A 12,596-nucleotide genomic window follows, 5' to 3' on the forward strand; every position below is an offset into this window, starting at 1 on the left:
AGGAATTTTGTAGCCATGCTCTTCCATATTTGGCTGGAAACACTGACTTTCCATAAGCACTTCTAAGGGCAAGTCAGCTCATTTCAAGGACGGATTTAATAGCCAGGTCAAGGTTCCCAGGCTGGTATTCTCTGCCATTTCTTATCAGAGAAACATGAATGTCCCTCCCAAAGAACAAAAATAAGAAAAGCAGAAAGTGTACATTTCAGCAGTCCAGGCATAGACCAGGTACTCTTTTAAGTATTTAATGACATTAGCTCATCTGTTCTTGTAGAAAAGCAAACAAGGGAGATACTGTCATTTTCTTTTCTGTAGAAGTGAACGCTGGCAGCCTGTTTTTGTGGTAGAACCGAGATGTGAATCTATGTCTGTCTACCTCTCAAATGCTGACTTCTTCCAAGGAATCAGAAGGGAGTGTCTACAGTCACCCCTCTCTGATGGAAGAGGTGGCTGTCACTCAAAAGGAGAGTAAAGAGAAAAGCAAGACATAGTCCTAATTTCTGCCTTGTAAAATGCCTGGCAATTTTCTAAACCAAATGGAATTAGTCAATGTGATAATAAACCCATTAAGTTGGATCATAGTGGCCTCTTCTGGTGAAAATGAGAATATCAGAAAACTTTGTTAAAAATCGTAACTGTTTAATGTAAAGTTTGAATAAGTTGTACAAAATTAGTGTCTATACATTTACAAATGATATTTCCTTAGAGATACTAATTCAAAACATGACAGTATATATGGTAGATAATTCTGGGATGATTTTCCTATATGTTATTAAAACATATTATGAAGAAATCATATTACTTTAAACAAACACAAAGAGGAGCCTATCAGTGATGCGATCTGGATTTTTCCGAAGCTTCTATTTTTCAGTATGACAAATAAGAACGATTGCGATAACAAAACCAGAAGATATCACAACCGCTATTATAACTGATGACCGTGGTATACAGTTAAATGCCATTGTATGCTATTGTAATGATCTTTGTAAAAATCCTGTAAAATCACTAGACAAGGTTACACATCCCAAATTATAAATGTGGACACTAAAGCTCACACAGATCCCATATTCTGACTAAGTATATCTCTTAGTTGTGGATCCAAGTTGTAAACCCAAATCTCCTGATTCGAGGTTGAGTGAACTTCCTGCCGCAGAGCAGTGCTGGTGAGGGGATGATGGATTTGATCAATCTCTGCAGACGAAAACTTTTGTCAACCTGAGTTCCCTACACCTGCCACCATTATGGACCTGACAATGTCCGGGTAGAAGGGCTGAAAAATTATTCAGTCCCTTGGTTTTCAAACTGTGTCTCTCTGTTAATCATCCATATGCTTCCCCCAGTGAACAGGAGTGGCAAGTGGACAAATTTCTTGTTTCTTCTCCCATGTCAGCTTTGTCTTAGACTGGGTCTGCTCAGGGAGTAGATACAACACAGTACTTCAAATGGAATATTTAATATCAAGAATTATCGTTTGACTTTAAAGAGTGAAGAAAACTCTAAATAACTTAGACTCAAGGAAAGGTACCCGACGGAAAAATAAACGTGGACGTGGGTAGCCTTCACCAAGGTTGGGATTTAGACTTTGTTGGAGAAGTTGTGGTTAAAACTCAAAAGATGAAATTCACTTGGCTGTTCTGGGCCAGAACTGGTCCACTGTTGCTGGGCTGAGGCCGTCAGACAAGGAACCACAGCTTGGACTGGCATGGAGGGAAAGCCCTTCCCTGATGCAAGTGGGCTGGAGGCTGGAGACTTGCAACTGAGATGGTGAGCAGGAAAGGCCCCTGTAGGATGCAGAGAGGCCCAGTGTGGAAAGCCAGTGCTGGGGTGCCCAGGCCCTCCCTGACAATGTCCCCAGAAGACTCTGAAATTTAATGAGAAGTCCACAAACATGTGGCCAGAATGTGACTGAAGTAAGCCTCACTCAATCTCCCCAAGACATGCCACTGGCTCCCATGGAAAGCGAGTAAGAAGATTAAATTAGAAGTATCCCAGAACCAGGAAGAGAAACCCCTTTCCCTTGCAGTGTTGCCGCTGAAAAATCCAAATGCACGCAAAATGCTGAAATGAAACACTTCCAGGGTCCAGCTCAGTTATCCACAGAACATAGAGTAAAGGACAGATTTAGAGCCAAGAGGCAGTAACATTCATAAAAAGTAAAGGCTTCAACCAGAGCAGTTCAGCTCTCAAAGGTTTTATGTAAGGGGCAAAAGAATTTCTGGTCGACTTAAAAAAAAAACAAAAACAAACAACAAACAAACAAATGAAGAACAAAACAAAAAGAGATTCTAGTAATTCATTTTTTTTTTCAAAGCTACCAGTGTTATTAAATCCAGTCTACTTTACTTGGTCTACTTGGTCAAGATGCAGCTGAGGTTGACTTGTGACTCAATGATGGGATTTCCTGGTGTCAGACAGTCTGGTAGTAGAGTCCATTCTTAGGGGTTATGTCAGAGTGTCTGTTGTTTTTCACAGGTGGCAATCTAGAAGCAACAAGAATTTCTGATGTATAGACAAGATAAGCAGACATACGGATTCTCAAGAATAGTGAGGGCAGGGGCGCCTGGGTGGCTCAGTGGGTTAAGTCTCTGCCTTCGGCTCAGGTCATGATCTCAGGGTCCTGGGATCAAGTCCCCCATCGGGCTCTCTGCTCAGCGGGGAGCCTGCTTCCTCCTCTCTCTCTCTGCCTGCCTCTCTGCCTACTTGTGATCTCTCTCTGTCAAATAAATAAATAAAATCTTTAAAAAAAAAAAAAGAATAGTGAGGGCAGTTGGCCTTTAAAAAAAAATACTAGAGTTTCTGCTGATTTGGCAAGATTGAGGCATTATAACTTGAGTATTAAGGGAAATATGATCCTGGCACACATTAGCAGGGCTAAGAACATGGTGATAATCATATATTATTTATTGTTTTCAGAAGACTATTCCAGTGCATATTATGCACTTTTTATAATTTAAGAAACTGAGATTTACGGCGGTTATAAATCATCCGAGGTGACCAAGCTACTCAGTGGGGGTGTCTGTGTTCAAATCTAGACCTCCGAAGACCAAGTCTGTCCTAAGGAGTCCTGCTTTGTTCTATGGGAACTTTAAGGTTTGTGGATATTGAGGTTCTTAAAATATTATTCTAGTCACCTGTCTTGGGCAGCATTTCAAAAAGTTCTCTCTGTTACATATATTAGTAACACCCCAAACATTCCTTAGAATTATATTCTTCAGAATGGCTATAAAACTGACTTACTGGAAAGCTTATATTACTTAGGTCTCAATTGTTTCAATGCAAAACCAATTACTCATCTTCATTCTCCCTCCCAGTGTGAGAATGAACACGTAATGTCTTGCGACGCAGGCAAGGAGATTTTCTTTTCCGGTCACACCCAGCCACATATCTGAGATGAAGGAGACATTGAAGATCCATTCAACAAAAACACACAAAACATGTTCATGTAAAACTTAGTATTCATGTCATTTTTTAAAAGGAATCTTTTTCTTACGCACTTTGAGAATCACTACTTAATCCTTGCTTTTCCTCTAATTTTTTGAATATTTTTGAGCTCTCCATATACTTCTCCTGAAGAGGAGGGTCACATGGAAATGCCCTAAGAACCGAGCTTTGGTTTCACTCAGATTTGTGGCTTCTGCCTTCTGGAGCCAGACCACCTGATCCTTCAGGACATATACTTGAGTTTAATCTAATTAAGTAAAGTTGAAATAATCCATTTACAAAAAATCCTTTCGAGATCAATTAACTTCAGCTCCTGTTTACATGGTTTAATTTTTATGGACTCTGCCAAAAACAAAACCAACCAACCAAAGTAACAAATAATAATAATTTAAAAAGAAAACAAAGCCAAACAAGTCACCATCCTATAAACTTGTTAGAAACCCCATGAACTCTGATTTCCCACTCTTAGCACTAAATTAATGTACCTTCTGGAAGAAAAGGACTCATTTTAAAATGGTAGGTATTTATTTATCCTTTTCTTCCCTTACTCCCTTTGACCTTGCTGGAGGTGATCTGCTGCTTAGCAGGATTGCAACAGGCTGGAGGTAACTTTGTCAGGGAATCTTTCCAGTTTTGCAGAGTGGAGAGGACTGTGCCCCATCAGTCCTCCGAGTTAAGTATTTCCAACAATCGGCCCAATTCCTCTGCTGTCAGTTTTGATGTCTTTGATCATATGGCTTATGTGAAATCTCTTCAAGGAATTCTTAATGTCCAGTTGGACTCGTTGCCCTTCAATATGTTCATCGTAACTGGAAATGGCTTTTACCAAAATTCTTATTAAAGTTGAATTACAGTTTCCCCCTCACCTGCGAACTTCCTACAGTTTTCCCCTCACCTGCGACCTGCAGATTGTGAGTGAGAGGACTGTGTCTCCTTCACACAGCACACCCAATGCCCTCCGTGACTATTACAGAACCTGTAAAATTAAGTAGTCGTTTGTATGTTGAAGGAGCTATGGCACCATTTCAGATACAGGGCGTCCCACACACAAACTGGAAAATGAAACAGACTCTTCCAATTCATGGTTCTGGTTTGATGAAAACCATGCCGGATAGCTGTGGTTCTTGTTACATTTCCAGATCAACTAAAGAGGCTTAAAAGAAGGATGGCTGGGGCACCTGGGTGGCTCAGTAGGTTAAAGCCTCTGCCTTTGGCTCAGGTCATGATCCCAGGGTTCAGGGATCTAGACCCACATCGGGCTCTCTGTGCAGAAGGGGGCCAGCTTCTTCCTCTCTCTCTGCCTGTCTCTCTGCCTACTTGTGATCTCTGTCAAACAAATAAATAAAATCTTAAAAAAAAAAAAAAAGAAGAAGAATGGCTAAATGAGAAACTCTATCTGGTGAGAAACTGTACCTTTTGGTCCCTGTCTTAGCCTTTGATACCCCCTCAGATCCACTCCAAGGGAGTGTCTTATCATGTCCTCTTTCCTAATCCCAGAGCTGCCTCTCCTCTGAGCCTTACCAAAACTAGGCAAGCTGCGCACCCGCAGATATAGGTATTTGTAGATATATTTGGAAAATATAACCAAGTTTGAATTTAGCTGACAAAAAAAAAAGCAAAACAAAATAAAACAATATAGAAACAATTGATGGTTGACTCCCTGTTCAAAATAAAGTATTTTCATTGTAGTTCAGCTGTTCTGTACCTGTGTGGGGCTATTTAACTTGAATTGCTACAATGATAATTTCTTTTGATGATAATCCTTCTTTTTACATAAATTTATCCCTTACATTATCCATGTAAAAAAGTTCGTAATTCATTGAATAATATCCTATATCTCTGTTAGATCTTAATTCTTAATTCTCTGAGGTATTAATTTCTTTCTATCTGTTCAAGTGATAAATTTAAATAATCCCCTTCTCATTGGTAATTAGCCTTTGAGTGTTAATTCCTTTAGTCGACTTTCCACTGGCCCAACTTCACATCTCAGTCCACAGGAGTCAACAGGATGAGGCTTTAGAAATCTTGCTAAATATCCTCACACACTCACTCAAGTGAGTCACTCTGAACTTCAGGTAATATTTGAAGCTTTCGTGCCTCGAGTAGGCTCTCCTGTTGTGGGGTCGTTATGTGCCATGGTCAAGAAAGAATTCTTGAGATGTTTTACAGTACAACTTAGTAAGTTTATTGAAGGAGCACAGAGACAGGACCCATGGGCAGGAAGAGTTGCACTTTTGCTGTGTGAAGCTGGTTGGTGGTTATATGCTCAGGGCTCAAGGGTGATGCGGACATGCAGAAAGTATTAGGTCATAAATGTCTTATTGGAATTTCTAATCTTAAAACTAACTCTGTGGGCGCCTTGGTGGCTCAGTGGGTTAGGCCTCTGCCTTTAGCTCAGTTCATGATCTCAGGGTCCTAGGATCGAGCCCCACATCAGGCTCTCTGCTCAGCAGGGAGCCTGCTTCCCCCTCTCTCTCCGTCTATCTCTCTGTCTACTTGTGATCTCTGTCTGTCAAATAAATAAATAAAATCTTTAAAAACAAACAAACAAACAAACAAAAAGATTGTTCTGAGGCTTGTCATTCAGTTCTTAGACATTAACTCTCTGTGAGATGAACAGGCAGCCATGAGACCCTTTAAGAATGGGGCGCCTGGGTGGCTCAGTGGGTTAAGCTGCTGCCTTCGGCTCAGGTCATGATCTCAGGGTCCTGGGATCGAGTCCCACATCGGGCTCTCTGCTCAGCAGGGGGCCTGCTTCCCTTCCTCTCTGTCTGCCTGCTTCTCTGCCTACTTGTGATCTCTGTCTGTCAAGTAAATAAATAAAATCTTTTAAAAAAAAAAAAAGAATGAAGCAACAAGTTCATGTTTGGTCTTTATCAGAACTATGCAAGCTATAGGTCAGCCTTCTGGGATAAAGGTGAACATTTTTCTGCTTCTATCCTTTATCACTCCCAGACCCTCCCTCCTGTTTCCCAACCCTAAGGCCAAGTTAGTTGACCTAATACTGGATTCCAGTGTCTCTTCTTACCTTTTCAGGGGCCATTCTGGGAAGTGGAGAACCAGCCTGGGTTCACACATTTCATTCCCTCAGGCTCTTCCCACAAACATATAGTGATTTTTTCCAAAGCAAACAAATAAAACCTCACCTCTTTCCTTTGCTCCTTGGCCTCTCCCCATTTCTCTCCCCTCTTTTAGACCCAGAAAGCCCAAGAGACAAGCTTACTCACCCTCTTTCCTTTCTACTCCACAAACAGCAACCTTCATACTGAACTATTTCTCTCAAATTGTTCTTCCAAACCTATAGTCAGTTTCCATCATTTAATCCAAGGGACTTTTCTGACCTTGCCTGGCAGAAATTTTTTTTTTTTCGGGAGCATCTTAAGTCAGTTGATAGCTCTCTCCTTTATAAGTAACTGTTTTCTCTGCCCGTTTTTTATTGGGGCATGGACCTACTAATAAGGTGTCAAAATCTTAGACAACTCAGAAAATATTAAATACATACACATTCATGAAACTACCAAAATTCATGAAACTACCAAAATCAGAAAAATAAAAAAATAAGACACAAATTAAAAAATAGGGTATTTGCATCAAACTATCAGTCATATGCTCCCTTTGAGACAATATAACCCCAAATTTACCAGAATCGTGACCTCTCTCACTTTAGAATACTTGTTCCTAGTTCTGAAGTTCATAGAAATAAAATCACAAGGCATTTGTTTCTTTTGGGTGGTCCTTTTTACTCAATTGTATGTCTAAAATCCATCAATATTACTGCATGCAAGAGAGTACAGTTTTTCATAATTGTGTGTCCTTCTTATGAGAAAAGACAATGATTTACTTAACCATTCTACAGGAGATGCAGATTTAGGCTGTTTCCAGTGCTCTGAACATTTTCTTCAGGTTGTTTTTGTGGATCTGAGCACATATTTATAAAAGTGAAATCTCTGTGTTGTAGAGTTTACTTTTATTTAACTTTAAAAGGTAGCTAGGAGTTCTCAAAAGTGGTGACAATCATTTTTCTTCCATACACAAGCCAACTTGGTATTGTTGGCTCTTTTAAAGTTAGGCACTCTTGGGGCTACCTTATTGTGGTTTCAAATTTTATTTCCTAAATGACCAATGATGTTAAGTACATTTTCATAAGCATGTGGGCCACTTGAAAAATCATCTGTACTAAATAGCTTTTCAAGGTTCTCATCCATTGTTATTTAAATTGAGTTTTCTGTCTTTTTCTTCATGTGTGTGCGTTTATTATAAAATATATTAATTCAATACAATATCCCTATGGCCACTGGATCTTCTTTTCTAAGTACTATTTTAGTTGCTTCCATAAGATTTGACATGTTATAATTTAACATCATTCTCTTGAAAATGTCTTGAGGAGGAAAACCCAGCTGCGTTGAGAGCGGTGACTTGTCTCACAGATTTTGTCTTTCAAGAATCTCAGGATTCAGAGTTACCCAAGCCAGAACTTTACCCAATGTTCTCTCTGAACTTTTTCATCTTTGCCCACATCACCTGAAGCATCTACTCCCTAATTATTTCAAAACCCATTCTCTTTTTCTCAACTTCTCGCCATCTCTCTAAGTTCACCACCCAGCTGCTCCTCCTTAAAGCTCAGGGCCAGTCTCCTCTCTGGTTTCCCAAGATCCACTTCAGTCCATTATACGTGAGTCAAGACAAGAATAATATTCTTCCCGCGTGTAAGAGCCATCTGCAAGTTTGGTTACTCAGAAAAGAAGAGTGAGATAGAGAGATAGGTAGATATGATAGGATTTTGAACTTCCATGATTAAGACCAAATAGCCCCAGATTCTAGCTATGTCATCCTACATAATGACCCTATTGTATATAGCAAGACCACCAAAACTCATGGACTGATTCTCCTTCAGAATTGCACGGGAAGGAATAAGTCTAGCTATGCTTCCATCAAGAGGCTCAGACTTGGTCTGACACCAAGGAGATATTCCACTTCACACATCCTCTCTCCTTTCAGTTCTAGAAGAAAATTAGTTGGAGTCCCTACTTTGGGGTAAAGATACACACACACACACACACACACACACACATACACACACACACACATGCACACACACATACACACATACACACACATACATAATACATATATACACACGTATGTGTATATACATATACATGTATATGTATATACCTATTATATTTAAATAAATAAATCTAATACAATTATTAAATATAATATATAATATATTATATACATTTATATATAAATATTTAATAAGATTATTAAATAATATATATTATATAAATATAAAATATATTTAAATAAATTAAAGTATGTACTTGCTACTCAAATATTAATAAAATCAGTGTTTTGGTGCTAATTCAGGCTGTGTTTTTATGATCCAATAGGACCTGTCTCAGTCTCTGTAAGAAAACTCATACAGGCAAATGTAAGAACATAATAGTTAGGGTAGCTGGGTGGCTCAATCAGTTGAGCATCTAACTCCTGATTTCAGCTCAGGTCATGATTTCAGGGCCATGGGATCAAGCCCAATATTGGATTCCATGCTCATTGCAGAGTCTGCTTGAGATTCTCTCCCTCTGCCCCTACCCTTACTTGAGCTCTCTTTCTAAACAAACACACAAATAAAATATTTAACATAATAAGAGTACTCTTACACTTAATCATAGTTTATTTACTTAAATATGCTTTCAAATTTTTTATTACATTATATTCTTAAAAAATATTAAAGATTAAAACAGATACAGAGAGCATCAATTCAAGAGTCTACCTCCTGCATAATATAATGCAGCAAACAAATACTCTGAAGTTGGAAGGCAGGATTGCAAACTGCAAAATAATCTTCATTATGAGGTTGGGAAAGTCATTTAAACTGGACCTCCATTTCTTCTTCTGTAAAATGAAATAAGATAGATAGTCCAGAATGAGAAATATGTGTAGAATATTTTATAAATTGGAAAGTGGCATGGTAATTATGTTTAGCCAATTAGTGATATGCATTATTCTAGACCCAACTTTCCACTTGATATCACTTAACAGGTACACTTAATCAATTTTCTATATATTTTAAGATGAAACAATGATTGCAAAATGAATTCAATCTTTTCAAGAAGTAAATACTTTAGGATGACACTGAACAACACTGAAATCTTAGGGGCTCATCTCTCTTTCTTTGTATATACAGTAAAATGAAAACCAATACTGCTAATACCTATGCTTAAAAAGATACATTTTGCTTATATTACATTTTGTTTTAAAATAGGTTATATATTACTAATATCCATCCTAAACATGAGTGCAAATATTTTTTTCAAATTAGTCCTTTGACTTGTTGCTCAGACTTTCTGTAAAAATTCAGTTCACTCATCCATCATTGTTTTTTCCCCCTAAATAAATGTATGAGTCCCAAGAAAGTATTTCCTGCATGATCATTAAACTAGTTATTTTGACAACCCATTGCATCTGCCATTTTCCTCTTCTTTTGAGCACAAACAGAAGGAGAAGAAATTGGCAGACCCCACCATGCTGGTGTCAAGCATCAGTACCAGTATTGGTATAACCAATAATATCAATGTCTATGCTTTCGGTACCCACAGTAAGTAAGTGTTCTTGTGTCTGGCCAAGGGTGTTGTTGCAGAAAGTGCTAGGTGCACTCACGGTTTTCTAGTTCTTTTACCTCATTCTACTTACTGCTTTAAGACAACACTCTTAGAATTTAAGTACAGTCCCCTAGGGGCTAAGAAGTGGAAAATTTTAAGAAACAGAAAAGGAAGTTCTTTCAAATTATACATTCTCTCTAAAACTCAATGTATTGTCCTTGAAATAAATTTTCATCTTGGGTACTTTCTCTCTTAAGGAGTTCTGGAAGATTTTCTGAGCTTCCTCAAAATAGACTCTCAGATTCCCTAACCAATCATACCTGCAAACATGTTCCACCATGCTTGGATAGTGATAAACCAGATTTTTTTTTAAATACCTTGATTTCTTCATTTGTATTTTCCAGATCAATCGTTGTTTGAAGCCATAGCCCTGGTTGTGTGTCCTTTATTAGCCCACACATCAGACATAGCTCCTAGCACCTTCATAAACACTGTAACAGTGTGCTGGTGTCCCTGCACAAAACAGACAACTCTCAAGTAGAAGTACACAGTTAATCACACACTGTTGTTGATCCCGAGTCAGTTACACGGGTAAATTGCTGGGAATTCCATCTTTTTTGATGAGGTCTGATACAGGCCATGGCATATGCATTATTTATTGTATAAGAGCTTATTAAGGAACAGAGTATGTAGAGATATTTCCTCAACTGCCCCTGAAGGACAACTGGTGACCTTCATTTTCAAGGTTATAATTAGCCAGCAGAAAATCTAGTTTTGCAGAGGTACCAACCATCTTTAAAGCATCAGAGGCAACAAAAGTAAGGTCTGATTCCAGTTAAGAAGAAAGATGAGGCTTCAAGAATGAAAAAGAGCAAGTTCAAGGCATCAGACATTCCTACATGTTTAACTTCAATGAACAACTATAAAGTGACCTTCACGAGAATGTCTCCCTCAGCGCACCATAGCTTTATCATTCATAAAATGACCATTATTTACAGAATTGTTCTGAATACTTCGGGTGAGAAGTAGTAACCAACTCACAAAGTGCCTGTACCATGGAAGATAACGAGCAACCAATGATTAAGACTTTTTTGACTTTATTATTCTGTAACTATTACTCAATCTTAAATATTCCTTAGGTAGTCTCCATTTCCTTAGAGTTACAGACATTTGAAATGATGCCAAAAAGAAATGGGCGTTGGCAGTCCTCTAGGCGAGCAACTAGAGAGGACTTTCATATCTACCATCCACGGAATATTCCCGAATGTCGATTTTGCATGGATCTAGCTTTTAATTAAAATTAAGGACACATAAGTGTACCTGTGGTATGATTCCAACTATATGACATTCTGGAAAATGCTAAAATATGGAATAAGAATAAGCAAGTTAACAAGCAAGAATAAAATCACTTTTTTTTTTTTTGGTTGTTGTTTCAGAATGTAATATTCATTGACCAATGACTATGTGTACTTGCCCAGAGAAGAGACTGAAGGGCAGATGGAGATTCCTGAGAGAGGTGGCTTTGAACTCACAGCTTCTGAAACCTAGCTTGATGTTCACTGTCTTTTTACCACATGGCGTCCCCTTCTTACTGACTCCAGGACATACTCATTTTCCTGCTTTCCCAGGCAAAAATGCCTTGGTCCACAGCCTTCCAGCTAGATCTTGTTTTTCTCCTCCCCAAGCACAAAATGCAAAGAGCCAGGGCAAGAGGGCAGGAAGAGGTAAACACGTTACCCAGAGTAACTCCTGTGAAGAACAGTGTTCATAGATCTCACGTGAAGAGACTTTGAATTATGACCAGACAAATCAGAAGTCAGAATCTATTTGTTTGAGTGAATTATGGTTTTAAATATTAAATCTAATTCAGTGACCCCCTTATTTTAATTCTACCTTTGTACGTCACAGCTCTTTTGTCTGTATGCTCAGCAAGATTCAGTTAGGGTTAGAGGGGTGTTTCTTTTCCCTTCCTCCTTCCCACCCTCCCTCCAAATTATTGTCCACAATTTGTCTCAATTTTTAGTAGATTCACAGACCTCACATCGCATCTAGGGTAAGCCTAGAACTTTGTTACCTTCCGGTGTTTTCCTGTGATGGAGCCTTGTTCAGAGGAGGCAGAGTCTTCTATTTTTCAGATGTGATAGATAAGGAAGGAGCTTTGTGACTGAAGTACCTGTTGGAGTATCCCTACGTGTGCAGCTCCGCACAGGGACTCCCTTGCTTTGATTGTGAGCCACACAGGAAAGTTGCATCAACTGCTGCAGAGTGATGTTCTCTAAAGCCTAGGAAAAGAACAATGGGGCTTCTACACAGAATCCTTACTTTTCCATTTTTGTGTGTGAATAACCCTGAACTTCAAGACTCTTTGACAGATAAGGAGATTAAAGCCTTCTGAGGAGAAATGGCTTGTTCACATTAAAAGTAGAGCAAAGAGGGGCACCTGGGTGGCTCAGTGGGTTAAGCCTCTGCCTTCAGCTCAGGTCATGATCCAGGGTCCTGGGATCGAGTCCCACATCGGGCTCTCTGCTCAGCAGGGAGCCTGCTTCCTCT

The sequence above is a fragment of the Neovison vison genome, chromosome 8 (assembly GCF_020171115.1).
Source record: "Neovison vison isolate M4711 chromosome 8, ASM_NN_V1, whole genome shotgun sequence".
Taxonomy (NCBI): Eukaryota; Metazoa; Chordata; class Mammalia; order Carnivora; family Mustelidae; genus Neogale; species Neogale vison.